General features: G+C 45.2%; 1 long non-coding RNA gene across 2 annotated transcripts in view; it reads left to right on the forward strand.

Moving 5' to 3' along the window:
• Positions 1 to 18,249, forward strand: part of LOC142010201 (uncharacterized) — a 50,778-nt gene that overhangs the window by 19,788 nt on the left and 12,741 nt on the right. Inside the window, exon 1 of one of the 2 annotated variants that reach the window (XR_012644720.1) lies at positions 15,568 to 15,847. The exons of the other annotated variant lie outside the window; for it this stretch is intronic. This is a non-coding gene — a long non-coding RNA (uncharacterized LOC142010201). Of the gene's footprint in view, positions 1 to 15,567; positions 15,848 to 18,249 lie in introns of those variants that run through there. 2 annotated transcript variants of the gene reach the window in all.

The raw sequence follows: 18,249 nt of genomic DNA on the forward strand, positions 1-18,249 counted from the left end.
AATAAACCTCCTGTCATACCTGCTGAGTGAGTGAGAGTCACTCCTGCCAGCAGACGGGGTGCAGTGCAGGGGGACCCCTGATCCCCATCACAGCAGCATCTCCCGGGGACGGGGATGGGGAACCTGCAGCACAGGGGTGGGGGGACAAGGGCCACGGCTCGGGGCCCACACTAATGGGTGTCTCCACTCTTCTTCCCCCACTCCTGTGTTCCGCAGCTGCACCATCGGAAGGACCGGAGAGCGCCGGCAAGGTGTCAGTGGTCCCGGAAAACCCTCCGGGGCCATCACTCCAGGCCAGCCCCTCGGCAGAGCAACGACCGGCCCCACGGCGGGGAAGATGGCAGACGCAGCACCACCAGCCGCCGGCGACGGACCCCCAGCTGCTGGCCCTGCACCGTCGGCAGCTGGAGGTCGCTGAGCAGCGGCTGCGGGTGGAGGAACGCCGCCTCCACCTGCAGGAGCGGGCGCTGGCCTGGCACCAGGAGGCATGGGGGGCCTACATGCGGACCCTCAACCGCATCACGGACTCCCTGGCCCCCCAGGCTGCGCCGGCCTCTGCAGCGCCCGCCCTGCCTGCTCCACCCGCTGCGCCGGCCGCCGTCGCACCGCCACCGAGGGCCATTCCGCCAAGGGGAACCTGGGGCCAGCTGACACTCGCCGGCCGTATCTCCCGGTCCGCCCGGCCCCCAGCCAGCCCCGGCCAGGGCTGCAGCCGAGGCGGGGATCCCAGCCGCCCACCCCCAGCGCTGGACTGTAGGGGCATGGGGCCCAGGACGTGGCCCCCCCTCCCCCTTTGTATATATTCCCCCCAGTTTATTGTTCTTTTCTTGTAAATAGTTTGTATTTGTGACCCATTACTTTGCTGATCCTTACCCCCCCATGTAAATAGTTCTCCCCTTCCTTGTCTTCCCCTTTCATGTTATCCCAATTTTTATAATGTATATATATTTATCAGTTTGATTTCCCCTGTACATAGTTTGTCTTGTTCAGAATATTTATAATAATAATAATAATAGTATAAGAGTTGTAGTAAAGAAAATGTTTGAGTTGACAAACAACTGTCTGCTTTTATTTTTACAAGAAAAGTTGGGGGGTGTGCTCTTGGGTGCTCTGTGGTGTGGGCGTAGGGGCAGGGAGTGTTGTGGAGGATGGTGGGGTGCAGTGGGGGGCCTGCCAGCGTTCACCCCGTGGCCTCATCGAACTGGGCCCGCAGGGCCTCCCGGACCCAGGTCCCTTCGGGGTCCACCTGGCAACTGGGGGCAGCGGGTGGCTGCACATTGGCCCTGCCGGCCTCCACAGCCCAGCCCTGAAAGAAGGCGTCCCCCTTGCTCTCCATGAGGTTGTGTAGGGTGCTGCACGCACCCACAATCTGGGGGATGTTGGTGGGGCCCGCATCAAGGCGGGTGAGGAGACACCTCCAGCGCCCCTTGAGGCGGCCAAATGAGCGCTCCACCACCTGGCGCATGTGGTTCAGGCGCTGGTTGAAGTGCTCCTGGCTGGCAGACAGATGGCCCGTGTACGGGTGCATGAGCCATGGCCCGAGGGGGTATGCCGCATCTGCGATGACGCAGAGGAGCATGGTGGTGTCCCCCACAGGGATCTCCCGCTGGGGGATGTAGGTCCCCGCCTCCAGCCGGTGGCACAGGCCCGAGTTCCGGAATAACCGGGTGTCGTGGGTGCTGCCAGGCCAGCCCACATAAATGTCCAGGAAACGGCCCCGGCTGTCCACCAAGGCCTGGAGGACCACTGAGTGGTAGCCCTTCCTGTTTATGTAGCGTCCTCCACTGTGTTCCGGGGCGCGGATGGGGATGTGGGTCCCATCCAGAGCCCCAAAGCAATTGGGGAAGCCCAGGGTGGCAAAGCCCGTGATGGCGGCATCCGGGTCCCCGAGCCTCACGAGCCTGTGGAGGAGCAGGGCGTTGATGGCGCAGACGACCTGCAGGGGAAGCACATGGGAGAGCACCAATGAGGGGTGTGCAGGGTGTGTGTGGCCCTCCCCTGCCAGGGCCCCCCTTCCCTCCCCTCCCCTCCCCTCCCCTGCCAGGGCTGCCTCCCCCTCCCCCCGTGGGTCCTCTTACCTCCATGAGGACAGCCCCGACGGTGGCCTTGCCGACGCCAAACTGCTGGCCCATGGATCGGTAGCTGTCTGGAGTGGCCAGCTTCCAGACAGCGATGCCGACCCGTTTCTCGACGCTGAGGGCATGCCGCATGGCGGTGTCCTGGTGCCTCAGTGCGGGGGTGAGCCACTGGCATAGCTCCAGAAATGTCTGCCGGCTCATCCAAAAGTTCTGGAGCCAGCAGTCATCGTCCCACTCTCCGAGCACCAGCCGCTCCCACCAGTCGGTGCTGGTGGGGTAGCTCCACAGCCGGCGGCGTGTGCGGCGGGGGGGCGGCGGGGTGCTGCAGGGTTGGAGGTTGAGTCCTCCTCCCCTGCGGGCAGCTCCTCCTCTGTGGCAAGGAGGTGCTCAGCTGCCTCCTGCATGGCATCGAGCAGGGCGAGCACTGCTTCTGCAGGGCGGCTGTGTGGACCTCTGGCTGCTGCTGCTGGGGGTCCATGACTGCGTCGCTCGAGGTGTGCGTGCCTATGGCTCTGCAGACCGCGTGCTGTGCAGGCTGCGTGTGTCTGGGAGGGGCCCTTTAAGGGAGCGGCTAGCTGTTGCCCTGGAAGCGCTAGTCTGCCCTGTGACCCTGTCTGCAGCTGTTCCTGGCACCCTTATTTCAATGTGTGCTACTTTGGAGTGTAGACGTTCCCTCGCAGCGCCTATTTCGATGTGGTGCTGCGCAACGTCGATGTTGAACATCGACGTTGCCAGCCCTGGAGGATGTGTAGACGTTATTCATCGAAATAGCCTATTTCGATGTCTCTACATTGAAATAAGCTACTTCGATGTAGCGTTCACGTGTAGACGTAGCTTATAGGTCTCATTAAGGCCTTGGCTCAACAAAATAGCTAAGCAGAGTGCCAGTGAAGCCACTTGTACAAATGGCACTCTCAGAGTTGTGTATTTGCTTAAGCACTCCATTGTATCAAGGTCAAATTAATTATTGCCTTCACACAGGGTTACGTTTGTTTGCTGTGAAGTGTGTACCAGTGAAAATCTTGTTCAGTGACCAGCACCCGGAAGTTGTAATACCAGCTGCAGTGGGTTAAACTGGCTCCTCTGTATTCCCATCCCAAGCACTTATTCAGAGGGTGAGAAACTTAAGAAAAGAGCATTTATCTTTGTCTTTGATGGACTCTCAACACATTTCTGCTTGAGCTGTGGAAGCGGGAATACAAGCAGTCTCTGGTTGTGCTTATCCTGCTAAACCATAGCATACATAAATCTGTTACAATGTAAAGGGTGTTGTGTTTTTGCTGTTGTTTCCCCTGTCAATAGCAGGTGTTGCAGGCAGAAACAAAAAGTTTTCTGTCTGCTAGCACAGCTTCCTCCATTAAGATACTGATGAAATGTACGTTTTAAAAAAAGAAGAGAGTGGATCTCTAATATTTTGCAGCAAGCTGTCCCATCAGTCTTGCTTTAGGCAAATTTAGCAGGACCTGAGACTAAGCACCTGCAGCTCTCTCTCCCTCTCTTTCTCTCTCTCTCACACGAACTGTCAGTCCGTATAGAGAAGGAGAGAGTATTGCATGACAGTATTAGAAAACATAACAAGAGACTGGCCCAAGCCAAAACGTTCAGAGCGTACCTCTCCCAAAGTGAACTAGTACAGGTTGAACCTCTCTCGTCCAGCACCTTCAGGGCCTGACCAGTGCTGAATGAGAGAATTTGTCAGGCTCCAGGAGGTCAATATTGTCTAGTAGCATTACCAGCACTTCTACTGCTTACTGGGCTCTCAGAAGACCTTTAGGGGTAAATTACAGCTAAATAACAGCACACAACACTGAGAGCCAGGACTGGTAGCTGTGAACAAATTTAATGGGACCGTGGGAAACTTGGCCACGCTCGTGATAAGTGGTCATCTGGCTAACTAAAATCTTGCTGGATTACAGATATTACTAGATGAGAGAGTTCCAGACTAGAGAGTTTCAAACTGTATTCCATTCTAGGCCTCTGGATTGGACCTGCTTGTCAAAGACAGATGGAAGAACTGTTCTGTCAGTTCACCAGTGCTCCATTAAAAATGTCTTAGGAGCAGGCAGAAAAACACAGCTGGGAATAGCTGGTTATTCCATATGCCAATGTCATTAGCATTCAAGACTCTCATGGTAACACATATCATGAAAAATTTGCATTTACGCAGCTTTAAAAAAAATTGCTTTACCATTTGCCCACTGAAAGGGGTTGTCACTTGTTTCCACTCCTACCCTTTCTTGTGCCATGTTCTTCTCTGCCAATTTTCTCCCTACCCTTGCTGTCTCCATGTGGCCTTCAGAGAGCTTTCTCCTGGCTGTCGATGCTAACTCACTGCCCTGAAAGTAAAACCCTTTGCAGCAGCACAAGCTGTTCCAGATTTTGAGATCTAATTGGAAAGAGCCATTTGCAAGCTCTGACAAGCATGCCTCCAGGCCTGCTCTCCACTGAAAGATTTTGCTGGAATAGTGGTTTTCTTTAGGGTATGGAAAAAATGCCCCCCCAGCCCCCCAAACAATAAAGCTGTGCTAGCAAATACCTATTGTAGATGCAGTCGTACTAGCCCCAAAAGGCCTTTTGCAGCTATTACCCATTTTGTTTGGGCAACTGATATAACCACACTGGCAAACCCTTTCTTGTGTGGACAAACCCTGGGGAGCCTTTCTTTCTATGTCCTCCCACCACACCATGGTGGCAGCAGCTTGAGTGGTATTGATTCGCAGCCTTTGGTGGAGGGAGCACAGGAATTTTCCTCCCTTCTTCCCCACCTCTCTGCTCCTACAGATTTCTGAGCCAGAGGAAACTCAGTCCCTGGTGGTGGGGAGGGATGGTGGGATGGAAGAAAAGGTGATCTCAATAACTACCCTGTCCTTTACAAATATGCAGAGTGCACCTTTTGGACACTGCTGCAGTGCACTGTCTGGGCTCCTGTGGCAGATGGATCTTGTTGAAGAAGCAGCTTGGACCAAAACTCTTGTGTGCCTGGCTCTTCAATGGGTTCACTTCCATCTGTGAGCCAGAAAGACTCCACAGTTGGAGTTAATCCCATCCTAACTGGGTGAATTCAGTCCTGTTGCCCCTGAGGACTTGGGTGAGGAGGAAGGGGAGAGATGACAGGAAGCAAACAGACTCCCCTCTGGCCAAAAAAGGTATCATGAGTTGGGAGAGCCCCCACTGATTTGAATATATGCCAGCTTTTTAATTAAAGCTTCTGCATGTCCTCATTAATGTCCTATCCTCACTTGACAGGTTCAGTTAATGATCAGCCCATCAGTCCCTTCCTTTAATGGAACTATAATAGCTGATGAGTGCAATATATCTCAGAGAAGTGACAGCAGCGGAGATTCAGTGTCTAGTCACTCCAGCTCATTCTGATACATTCTAGTGAAGAAAACCTTTTCATCCATTAATGTTTTAGCAGGATTTCTCTCTTTTTTTTAAATGATTCATTATTTTAAAGCAGATTGGAAACTGGTTTCTAGTTTGTTGCTCTCACACTGTCAGTGTTGCAAGTGACATAGGACTCAGTGCTACTGTTCACTTCCAGGAGGGGAGAGAAGTAAAACCAGCTACAGTGCTATTGAGATGCACAGCAACGGAGAGTGCTAACTACAGAGCATGCTCTTCCATCCCCCGCCCCACTGGGGTCCCTCTTTGTATCTGGATTGGGGTGGGTTGGGGCGATAGCCTTGGTATTGACTCCTTAATACCCCCTTGGGTGCAGAGGTGAGCTAATGCTGACTGGAGCAGATTAAAGTTGCCTGCTGAAAAAAACAGGGTTTCACAGAAAAACAAAATTGTTTGCCGGAAACTGTAACTCTCAATTAATGAGAAACTTCAGGATGGAATGCAATAAAGCTTTTCTTTCAGTTCATTTTTGAAAAACATTTTCTTTTTTGGAATTTCAAATTTTAATTTCAGCCCCATTTCTGCCTTTTTAAAATTTTTATTTGTTTGTTTGTTTGTTTATTTTGGCACTAAGTACAACAGAATGACTGCAGTCCAGCAGTTACTTCCCCCGCACCTCTTTTCCTTCTTACTTTGTGACTGTTGAAAACCATCTATTTTGGCAAAGTTAGAGTAGCAAAACTAAAAACAGAAAAGGGAAAAAATCTGGATGACCATTATTCACATTTATTGTACTTGGTAGCAAAAGAGGGGAAAGGAGGAAAATGAAATTTTGAATATTAAAAATTCCCCAAACTTGAGAAAACATTACACAATTTAAAAAAAAAAACTTGTTTCAGTTAGACACTAGCAAAATAGAAACAACTTTAACATTTGGTTTTAAAAAAACAATCGCTATACATCACACAGGTTATGTCTACACTATAGCTGGTTTGATGTTATGGTTATCAATGCATCGGTACACCCAGGGTTGCTTTAGCAGCTCTACTGAAGACCTTCCAAATCAACTGCTGATTTCAGTCAACCTTGGTGCTCCACCCAGAATGAGAAAAGGAAGTTAAGTTAGCACAAGAGTATGTCCTGTTCACCTAACCTGGTGTAGACACCACAATAAGCAGATCTAAACTACATCAATTCCAGCTACATGAATAGTACAACTGGAGTTGGGTAACTTAGGTCCACTTACTGTGGTAGTGTAGACATCAGCTCAATCTGTGTGCTGTCTGGGAACTGCAGAGAACTGGGAATCTATGAGAGCACAGCTGTGCAGCTGCATTCACTTGGCACAGCTAATCAATATGAAGCAATGGGGCAGATAAGTGGATGCCACAGGTCAGCAACATGTCTGTACGTGAACTCAAGTGTCCATCATAAAAACGTTGAGATCCATGGCTCACCTTGAGTGGCTCATCTCCCCATTCTTGCTACCACTGGCAAAGTAGGGGCAAAACCAAGCAGCTGCAGGCTAGAGGAAGGAAATGAAAGAGGTTCTTTTCAGGTATTGGCACTGCATGTCTCTTAATGGAATGGTCCCTATACAATTATCCACTTTCACCTGCCGTCTCATGTTGCTAGGCTCTGGAGAGCAGGCCCATCTCAGCCGGAACGCCAGAAGGCACTGAACCTGATGAGAGCATAATCCCAGACACACAAGGTTTTATGATAGTTTAATAATTTTGTTTGTTTGTTTTAGTGTGGAAAATTATTTGCTTTATATAGTGAGTTGACTGGCTGAATCACGCATCTTCCCGCCAATGTCCATCATTAAGTCTGGTAATTTTGTCAAGTATCTTTTGTGCAACATGGTGGTACTCACCTCTGAGGCCAGGGTTTCTGTAGCTGCCAGCTCAGCAAGAGTCAAGTCCCTCCCACAGCAGGAAGCCTGCCCACGTTTGTATTTGGAGTTTCCTTTCTCCTATGCAGTAATAGTTTGCTTAGGAGAACAGCAGGGTCTTCATTCTTCAGCAAGATGGCAGTCAGCTCAGCAATACCAGCTGGAGTAATAACTTTTTACAGGAAGTGTCGGAACATTCCCGGAACAGAACAAAAAGATAAAATCTCAACAGTCTACATAAATCTCTTGTTTTGGGCAAATGCCTACAAATGAGCTGCTTGAAATGAAGGAAGATAATCATTCGAATTAGAAATAGAACAAAACCCTAAAATCCACAATTAAGCATTGGTGCTGTGGCCCAAGCTTAAAATACAGGTACTGTTGTCTGTCATACTTCTCTGAATTACTCTAGAGGTTCCTTTCCTATTCCTGTAGCACTGCTAGTGAGAAATATTGTCGTACCATTTAAGCTGCTCCTAGCTGGGCTTTAGAAACTTGCCCCCAAAAGGCCTTTTGCCCAGTTGTTTAGGCTCAGCAGATTCAGAGAAGCTTGTAGGTGGAGTATCTGTACCCAACCTCTTACTCTTAGATAAACATAGAGGGAGCTGTGCTAGTCTATACGCTATCAAAACAAAAAGCAATCAAGTAGCACTTCAAAGACTAGCAAAATAGTTGATTAGGTGAGCTTTCGTGGGACAGACCCACTTCTTCAGACCATCAGAAGTGGGTCTGTCCCACGAAAGCTCACCTAATAAACTATTTTGCTAGTCTTTAAAGTGCTACTTGACTGCTTTTTGTTTTGTTAGATAAACATGGCTCACTGACTGGGGAGTTCTGTGCCAGTTCAGCTTACCATGTATAACTGACAGGTTAACTTGTATCTGCTGCTGCAGTGCACATCAATAACCCTCACGAATGAGTTGCTTATTTTAGATGAACCATCTATGGAATTAATTGATTCGTCAGAAGTTTTGCCAATTTCCTCTCTGCCAAAGCAGGCAAATTAGATAGATGATGCTTTGTGTAAGAGCCAAACCATTGTCCTGAAATACTGAAATGAGTGCAGTGCAGTGGGCAAATCTCGTGGTTCAGCTGAGCTGCTGAAAGAACAGCAGTGACTTTTGTTTTACTGTAGCTCTTGACCTCTGTCCTCCCTCTGCTCTTTTGGCTTATCATGTTCACTTGGTCTTACTTAGATTTCAAGTTCTTCAAAGCCGCGTCTTCACTAGCCCCTTCCTTTTGAAAGGGGCATGGTAATGACCGAGGTCAGAAGATGCTAATGAGGCTCTGCCATGAATATGCAGTGCCTCATAAGCATAATGGCGGCCGTGGTGATTCAAAAGTGCCGCTTTCAAGTCTTGCGCTGCCCGTGTAGACGAGAGCCTTTCAAAATGACCCCCAGGATGTCGAAAGCCCCTTTTTCCTATTTGGTTTTAGGAATAAGGGGCTTTCAAAGAAAGACACCAATCTTGATTGGGACCTACAAATTATAAGAGTGCCACGGCAAAATGGTGATATGCTGTGACACTATAATGGTAGTTAAGCAAGGATGAAGAAATAATCTTAGTAAGAACTTAAAACTAGATTGGCTCTGGCCCTAGCATGGATGCACAGTGGAGTGCGAGCAAGGAGCTTTCTTACATGAGACCAACATCAGGCCAGGGCCAGTCATAGTCCCTGTACTCCCAGGGCAAGAAAGAGCACCCAGGAGCCAGGGGCTTGGCCCCTCCCCTCTCTAACCCTTCCCATATGCTGGTCAGTCATGGCAATGTCAGCATGCAGTGATGTCCCATTGGATGGTAAAACAGGTATTCTCTCCCTTTGTGCCCTAGAGCTCTGCATTGCCTCTGACTTTCACTCACGGCTGTGGCTAAATTCCTCTACTTCTGAATGTGTGTTCTGCAGCAGTAGCAGCAAATTGGGTTGGTGGGCAAGAACACCCCAAGAATGATCAAAGTCAGGATTCCAAAGCTTTTGCTAGAAGGGACAAGATAAATATATTTAAAGACAAGCATCATACTGATTACTATACTATCGCTGCAATTTTAAGTACAGAAAAGGTAATTTTAGAAATTACTTTTATGGTTTCCTCTGATCACACTAGGTTTGTATGAATGGATACAAGAAATGTTCCTGATCTGACTTTGAGTTCTAAAACTTTTCTCAACATTTTCTCTGCAGCTGTGATGTATACAGAACACTTGTGATTGTAGCGATACAAATGTTTTATTGTCAACACTCATGATAGACTAAATTTATAGTACATGACATTATGGCTATGTCTACACGTGCACGCTACATCGAAATAGTCTATTTCGATGAATAACGTCTACACGTCCTCCAGGGCTGGCAACGTCGACGTTCAACTTCGACGTTGGGCAGCACCACATCGAAATAGGTGCTGAGAGGGAACGTCTACACACCAAAGTAGCACACATCGAAATAAGGGTGCCAGGAACAGCTGCAGACAGGGTCACAGGGCGGACTCAACAGCAAGCCGCTCCCTTAAAGGGCCCCTCCCAGACACAGTTGCACTAAACAACACAAGATCCACAGAGCCGACAACTGGTTGCAGACCCTGTGCATGTAGTATGGATCCCCAGCTGCGGCAGCAGCAGCCAGAAGCCCTGGGCTAAGGGCTGCTGCACACGATGACCATAGAGCCCCGCAGGGGCTGGAGAGAGAACGTCTCTCAACCCCTCAGCTGATGGCCGCCATGGCGGACCCCGCTATTTCGATATTGCGGGACGCAGATCGTCTACATGTGCCCTACTTCGACGTTCAACTTCGAAGTAGGGCGCTATTCCCATCCCCTCATGGGGTTAGCTACTTCGACGTCTTGCCACCTAACGTCGATTTCAACTTCGAAATAGCGCCTAACACATGTAGCTGTGACGGGCGCTATTTTGAAGTTGGCACTGCTACTTCGAAGTAGCGTGCACATGTAGACATGGCATATGTGTGTATATAACATTATAGTGATTGTACATTTATAGAATGCATTATTCCCTGAAGGATTTTAAAATTACACATCAGCTTAATAACTGTGCAATACCACACAGAAGAATTGCTTCATTCATCAGTTGTTTACGAGCAGCAGCATTTAGGGCAGGAAGTATATAATGATTTTTCCTGTTGAAACTTCCCTGGAATAAATACCCAAGTTAGACTTAAGACTTGGGTTAAATACCTGAGTTGGACTTAAGACAGGACTACCACCTTTCTCTTACACTACACCATCATCATCATCATTATTATCATTATCATCAACCACCACCACCATGGGCTCAGCACCCATTGGCGTCCAATGCCTTCCTTGCTATTTCCTTCCATCTTTCTCTGTCCAGTGTGGAGTGGCTTAGTTTCTGTAGACTAGCTCTGCACCAATGTACCTTATCCTCTGCCCATTCTCTGTGGGGTCTACCTCTCCTGTTTGAACTGGTCATTCTGACAAATGCCAGGGTCTTGACTTTTTACTCATTGTTCATTCTTCAGATATGCCCAAATAGCTGTAACTTCCATTGTGTAACCTTCTGCACTAGGTTCTCTTTCAGCTATATCTTCCTATATAATTCTTCATTGGTGACCTCCTTCTTCCATCCTACTCTCAGGATCTTTCTATGACAACTCCTCTTGAACACCAATATCCTTCTCTTCATATCTTTTGTTATGACCCATGTCTCACATCTGTACAACATGCTTCTCATACACACGTTTTCAAGATGCTCAGTTTCTTTCCTAAGCTAATTGCTTTACTTTTCCAGATCTTATCCATCGCCTCCAAACTTCCTCTTGCTTTCGCTATTCTAGTCGCAATTTCCTTCTTACAATCTAGATCAGGCGTGTCCAACCCGTGGCCTGCGGGCTGCATGCGGCCCTGGACAGCTAGTAATGTGGCCCCACAAGATCGTAAACTTTTAACATTATTATGTGATTTATATACATTAACTATATTATATATTTTATATGCGACCCAAGACAATTCCTCTTCACTCAATGTGGCCCAGGCAAGCCAAAAGGTTGGACACCCATGATCTAGATCATATGTTACATTGCTTCCCAGATATGTGAACTTCTCTGTGTTCTCTAATTTGGTCCTGTCTGCACTGACCTTCCTTCCTGTTTCCCTATCTCCAAATACCATTGTCTTGGTTTTATCGATGTTCATAATCAGTCCTTACCACTTCCCTTCCCCATTTAACACCTGCACCATTCTCATTATCTTCTCTTCTCTTCCTCAATGATAACTATATCATCCACGAACCTCAAGTTGTTAATTCTCATCCAATGTACCGATATCACTTCTACCACTTCCTTGATCTTGGCCATCGTTCTCTCTGGGTGCATGATGAACATACTTGGTGATATCGGATCTCCTTGTCTCATACCTCTACTTGTTCTAAACCAACTTCCCAACTCTCTACATTTTCTCACCGCTGCCTCTGCATTGTCACTGATATCCGTCAACAATTGTATCAGTCTGCTATCCACTCCATATGACTCCAACACTGCCCAAGTCACTTTCTGATCTGTATTGTAAAATGCCTTCTGAAAATTGATGAAGCAGTTGTAGATGTTCTTGTTCTTTTGTCGAGCTTTCTCTGTTATCAGTCTTAGTGCCAATATCTGCTGTATGGTACTTCTATCTTTCCTGAATCCCGCTTGCTCATCCACTAGATGTTTTTCTATCTGCTATCTCAGTCTCTCAGTCAGTATCTTCATCAGCACCTTGCCTCGGTGACTCATTAGGGCAATTGTTCTGTAGTTCTTGCACTCCAGTGCGCTTCCTTTCTTGTGTATTATCACTAGCACAGATCTTGTCCATTCCTTAGGTGCCTTCCCTTCTTTCCACACTATATTACATAGTCAGTGTATTTCCTGAATCATACTTTCTTCACTGTATTTGATTATCTCTTCCATAATCTTATGTTTTCCAGGGCTCTTGTTGTTCTTTAGTCATTTCACTGCTCTTTCTACTTCCTCCTTCAAAATATCAATCTTGCTCTCGATGCTTGGCAGTGATATCTCTTTCAGTTCTTTGATCAGTCTCTCCGAGACACTTGGATCCAACTGTGCTTTGTACAGATTGGTGCAAATATCTCATCCTTCGCTGCACAGCCTACTCCTTGTTCATGAGTACCTTGTTGTTCTCGTTTTATATCACCATCTGCTTCAGCTGCCACTTCCAATTAATATTTCTGATCATCTTGTATGTCTCCCTGGTCTTACACTCACCATAATACCTCTCTGTATCTTCACACTGGTCCTCTGACCATTTCGCCTTATCCATTCTGGCTGCTTTTCTTACCTCATTGAGTTTCACTCTACATTTCTGTTCTGCCCTCTCAGAAACATCCCTTCTGATCTTCAATGCTCTCGTCTCTTGGAGCACTTTCACTGTCTCCTGTGTAATCCACTTCTTATTGATTTTTTCTTCTTCTGGAACCATCTTCTAAGTTGTGTCTTCTATCACCATGGCTCTCCCTTCAACTTTCTTATTTAGGTCTTTCTTTGTGCCTGCATTCCTGATCTTCTCTTCAAGCACTGCTTTATACACATTCCCTATTTCTTCCTTACTTAGCCTTGCCATGTCTCTTTGTCTCTTGAACTGTGTCTTACACTTTCTCTTGAGTTTCATCTTGATGTTCTCAATCACTAAACTGGTCTGAGTTCATATCTGCTCCTTGGAAAGTTCCGCACTACTGTACAGATGTTGCCTATCTACTTCTTATCAAAATCATATCCTATTATATTCTTGGACTTCCCATAGTTCAATCACCATGTCTACTTCCTGCAGTCCTTTTGTTGGAATCTTGTGTTGCTATTCACCATCTCATACTCCATAACAAACTACAGAACCATCAATGAGTCCATGGAAAGTTGATGGACATTTTTGGAATGACATGTTTTTTCACTCAAAACAACCTTTTTTGAAAATGGCATTTTTTGTATAAAGTTGCCAACATTTTTAATTGTTCATAAAATATGTAGTGCCTTAATATTCTTAGCAACATTTAATTGTTTGTTTTCAAAATTTTTGGTAATTTTGTGGGGAGAAAAAATTATTAAAAACATCGAGAAAACAATATGGAGCTATTTCAGACATTTTGAAATTAAAACAATGTGGATATTTTGGACAGCAAGAGGTTTTTATTATTTTTGAGCAGCTGTGATCACAAGTCATCAGCACCTCAGTCTTACATGCCACTGAAAGAAGTCACATACAGAAGCACAATGCCAGTGCTGCATGCTAGGTGGGCAATGTCAGCTGGCAAGGAAGAGTGCTGTTCATTAAATTTCAAGTACCACCTCTTTCAGGGTTCTTTATCCCCTTTGAACTCCTATGAATGACCCCAAGGTTTTTGACCCATGTGTGAAGCACACCCATCTTGCTTAGCTTGTGTGCATGTATCATTTTTTCAGCACAGGGCAATATTGCTGTAAATCTCATCTTAAATATCTCACAAGTCCTGTGTACACCAGATATGAAACTGACACAGTAAATATGGTCCCTGTAAAACTATAAATGAAGTAATGAATAGTAAGTGGAAGAGAATGAGTCAGTGTAAAATATAAATGAAAACGTCAGTAGGTTGTACAGCTGGAGACACTTTCATGAAACTCATACTGATGAGCTTCTACACTCCACTATAAATCTGACATGTAAAACTTTGTCCTAAAAATGGCTGGGAAAAAGAAACCAGACAAATCTGAATTCTTAACTAGAGAGCCAGGAAGACTGCTTAAGACAGCAAGGGAGGAAGGGGATTGGAGTTCCAAGGTATTACTGTTCAGTGCCACAAGGTGTGAGTGGTGCCTTGCACGCTCAAGGATCTTACCTCCGAGGCCTGGTCCTGAAAAGAGAAAGGTGCAGGCTTTCCTTTAAACACACTCACAGGTCTTCACAACTCACTCTCTGGGGTGTCCTCCTTTTTCTATGGTAACCCTAGTGATTCACAATAGGCGAAGACAGGGAGTGTGGGAGGATGAGGGCTGTAACAGTGGCTCAGAATAATACAGTAAACTCTTTCACATCAGGCAGCCCTGGGACCAGAAGGTTGCCAGATATTCAAATATTCTGGATAATAGAGTGTTATACCTAGAAATGCATAACACTAAAGGAAAAACAAGAGTAGTTATTAAGAAGCAAACAAATGTATGCAGAGTACTTCATTTACCAACACAGTTATATTGTACGCTATAAACTTATACTGCATTTGCTGTATTTATGTGTATTCACTTTCACTATACTGTACTTATGGAAAATGTAACTAAAATGTACTTATGGTTAAAATGCCAGTTATTTGAGAGGTCTGGAAGATAGAATGCTGAATATGAGAGAGTTTAATATATATTCTTATATAAACATAGAACTGAACTCATCCCTGCTGTAACTTCAGTGGAGGCAATGCAGTTGTAATAGGGATGCAAATGAACCATACATTTCTAGCTCTACGCAGTGGTTGGTAATAGACCCCTTGAATAGTCATTGGGTCATTAGGATTCCTGAGTAACTTGCTCTTATCACTCTTGCATAAAGGAAAGAATGCAATATAAAAAAATTTTAAGAGAAGGAAATAGCATGGTGAGTAATATAAAAAAATCTATAATTTATATTTGAAGAAATGGTTCCAAATTGTTAAAAAGATGAGAAAATCATTAACATTTTTACACAAGCTTTTATAAGGCATATGGGTCAGTCTTTTGAGCTGAACTTGAATGTCTTAATCATGAAAACCTGAAAAAGATCATGCAAAGCTCTGTGTCCATGATAAAGGCTTACCCTTGTGTGTTGTCCATCAGGTTTGAAGATGGGCTTACTTACACTGGGGTAAAACACACTTACTAGAGAAGGATTAAAGCCTAGGTTATATTGATGGCAGAGACATCCATCAAACTGAAAAAGATTATTCCAGTGATCTAGGCTGTGTGTGGCTGAGGCTCCAATTCCTGAATAGAAAAGACTCTATAAAATAACAGTTGTGAGAGTTCACTCCCATATTATTGTTTTGAATGTAAATATTCACAAAAACAGCTCAAGTAACCTATCATTCAAGAGCCTGTGATCCCCTGAATGTGTATATTCTATTTGTGTGCATGTACTGTTTTTGTATGTGATATTAGAAATATGAAGTGTAAACCTGCTTATTAATCTAGAATTTCTAGTGAGACCCATTAGTGGTACTTCAGGCACTTAATGGTGTGGTGCTCAGGACAATAATCTGTAAATGGTTTTGTTTTCCCAGCAAGCCCAAAATGTGGTTGGTCCAACAAAAACATGTGACCATACTATCTGGTGCTGCAATCCATCTTGAATGTGATATTTTTCCATTGGGATGGCGAGGATTAAACAAAGATTCCCACTCTAGGGAAATTCTATTTAAGTGGTGAGAAGCAATCATTGATCATCTTCAGCTGGCTTTTGAAAACTGCCTACCCACTCTAAGTGACTATGCAAGACGCTATAAGAACCAGGCCAGAGGAAAGATCAGCTCTAACTTGAATGATTTTACGTGGAATAAGAACTCGGGTAAGAAATATATTTGTAACAATCTCTTTGGCTACAGTTACACTAGCGAGATTTGTGAATGCTAGAGGGCAAGGGATAGGTTTAGAAGATAAAATACAAAAAGAACAAGTTAAAATTATTTAGGAAAGTTAGTTGTCTGCACGTCACCAGGGCCTGATGAAACGCATCCTAGACTACTCAAGGAGCTGATAGCTAAAGGCTCAGATACCTCCTCTATCATCTCTGAAAAGTCATGGAAGTCAGGGAGTTGATTCCAGAAGACTGGAAAAGAGCAAATATAGTGCCCATCTCTAGAAAGGGAATAAGAGCAATCCAGGAAACTACAGACCAGTCAGTTTAACTTCTGTGTCAGGAAAGATAATGGAGCAAGTTATTAAGGAATTCATCTGCAAACATCTGGAAGAAAATAAGGTGATAGGTAGCAGCCAGCATGGATCTGTAAAGAATAAAACATGCCAAACCAATCTGATAGCTTTCTTTGGTAGGATAACAAGTCTTGTGCATAAGGGAGAAGTGTTGGATGTGGTATACCTTGACTTTAGTGAGGCATTTGATACAGTCTCACATGATCTTCTTATCAATAAACTGGATAAATACAACTTAAATGGGGCTACTATAAGGTGGGTGCATAATCGGCTGGATAACCATTCTCGCAGAGTAGTTGTTAATTGTTCACAATGATGCTGGAAGGGCATAACTTGGGGGATTCCAACGGGTCTGTTTGGGGACTGGTTCTGTTCAATATCTTCATCACTGATTTAGATAATGGCATAGAGAGTATACTTATTAAGTTTGCAGGTAATGCCAAGCTAGGAGGGGTTGCAACTGCTTTGGAGAATTGGGTCAGAATTCAAAATGATTTGGACAAACTGGAGAAATGGTCTGAGGTAAACAGGATGAAGTTTAATAAGGACAAATGCAAAGTATGCCAGTTAGGAAGGAATCATTAGTTTCACACATGCAGAATGGGAAGCGACTGTCTAGGAAGGAGTATGGCAGAAAAGGATGTAAGGATTATAGTGGACCACAAGCTAAATATGAGTCAACAGTGTGATGCTTGTGCAAAAAAAGGAAATATCATTCTGGGGTGCATTAACAGGAGTGTTGAGCAAGACACGAGAAGTCATTCTTCTGCTCTACTCTGCTCCTCAGCTGGAGTATTGTGTCAAATTATGGGCATCACATTTCAAGAGGGATGTGGAGAAATTAGAGAAGGGCCAAAGAAGAGCAACAAGAATGATAAAAGGTGCAGAGAACATGAGCTATGACGAAAGACTAAAAGAATTGGGCTTGTTTACTTTAATATATATTCTTATATAAACATAGAACTGAACTCATCCCTGCTGTAACTTCAGTGGAGGCAATGCAGTTGCAATAGGGATGCAAATGAACCATACATTTCTAGCTCTACGCAGTGGTTGGTAATAGACCCCTTGAATAGTCATTGGTCATTAGCATTCCTGATGAGGAATACGATAGCAGTTTACAAGTGCCTAAAAGAGTGTTATAAGGAGGAGGGAGAAAAGTTGTTCTTGTTAGCATCTAAGGATAGGGCAAGAAGCAATGGGCTTAAACTGCAGCAAGGGAGGTTTGGGTTGGACATTAGGAAAAATTTCCTAACTGTCAGGGTGGTTAAACATTGGAATAAATGCCTAGGAAGGTTGTGGAATCTCCATCACTGAAGATATTTAAGGGCAGGATCTTGGATGGTGGTTGTTACTTCCATGAGGGCTGGCGACTGGACTCAATGACCTCTCAAGGTCCCTTCCACTTCTGGTACTATCAGGTCTCTATTACTGAGTCTTCCCACAGCTGAGCCAGTTTGTGTTATTCTCCTGAGAGGCTCTTACCTCAACTCTGTGCCTTTGCTGGGGGAGACCAGCTTTCAGGAATGGGTGGCAGGACACCCCAGAGGGAACATAGATGGGCTCAGTGGTATGATCAACACAACAGGTGACCGTCTCATAGTGATCTCTGTGATCCAAGGTGCTGCTGGACTGCAGCTCAAACTGTTACTGCTGAAATGTATTTTTTGGCATAGAAGTGATGTACTATCATGCAGGAGTTAGCAGGCGTGGGCTGCATGTTTTGCCAATCAGTGTCATTATGAAGTATATACTGAAAGAGTTTCTTTGGATGTCTGTAAACAGAATGAGATGGTGGCGTATGCTTTGATAAACATGTCCATGTATTTGTTGAATTGGGGTATGAAGACACATCAGAGTTGAGCTGATATCCTTCCATCTGAGTACAAAATTGCAATCTTCCTGTGCGTGGGATTCTCCTAACAGTGAATGGGAGTTGTGTTTGTAGACGGCAACGGGTCTGACTCTGTGTTATTGATGGAGGGTAATTTTGTGTGGCCTTGTTGAGCAATTCTAAATTCTTCTCTGAACAGAGCG

This window comes from Carettochelys insculpta, chromosome 3 (assembly GCF_033958435.1).
Source record: "Carettochelys insculpta isolate YL-2023 chromosome 3, ASM3395843v1, whole genome shotgun sequence".
NCBI lineage: Eukaryota > Metazoa > Chordata > Testudines > Carettochelyidae > Carettochelys > Carettochelys insculpta.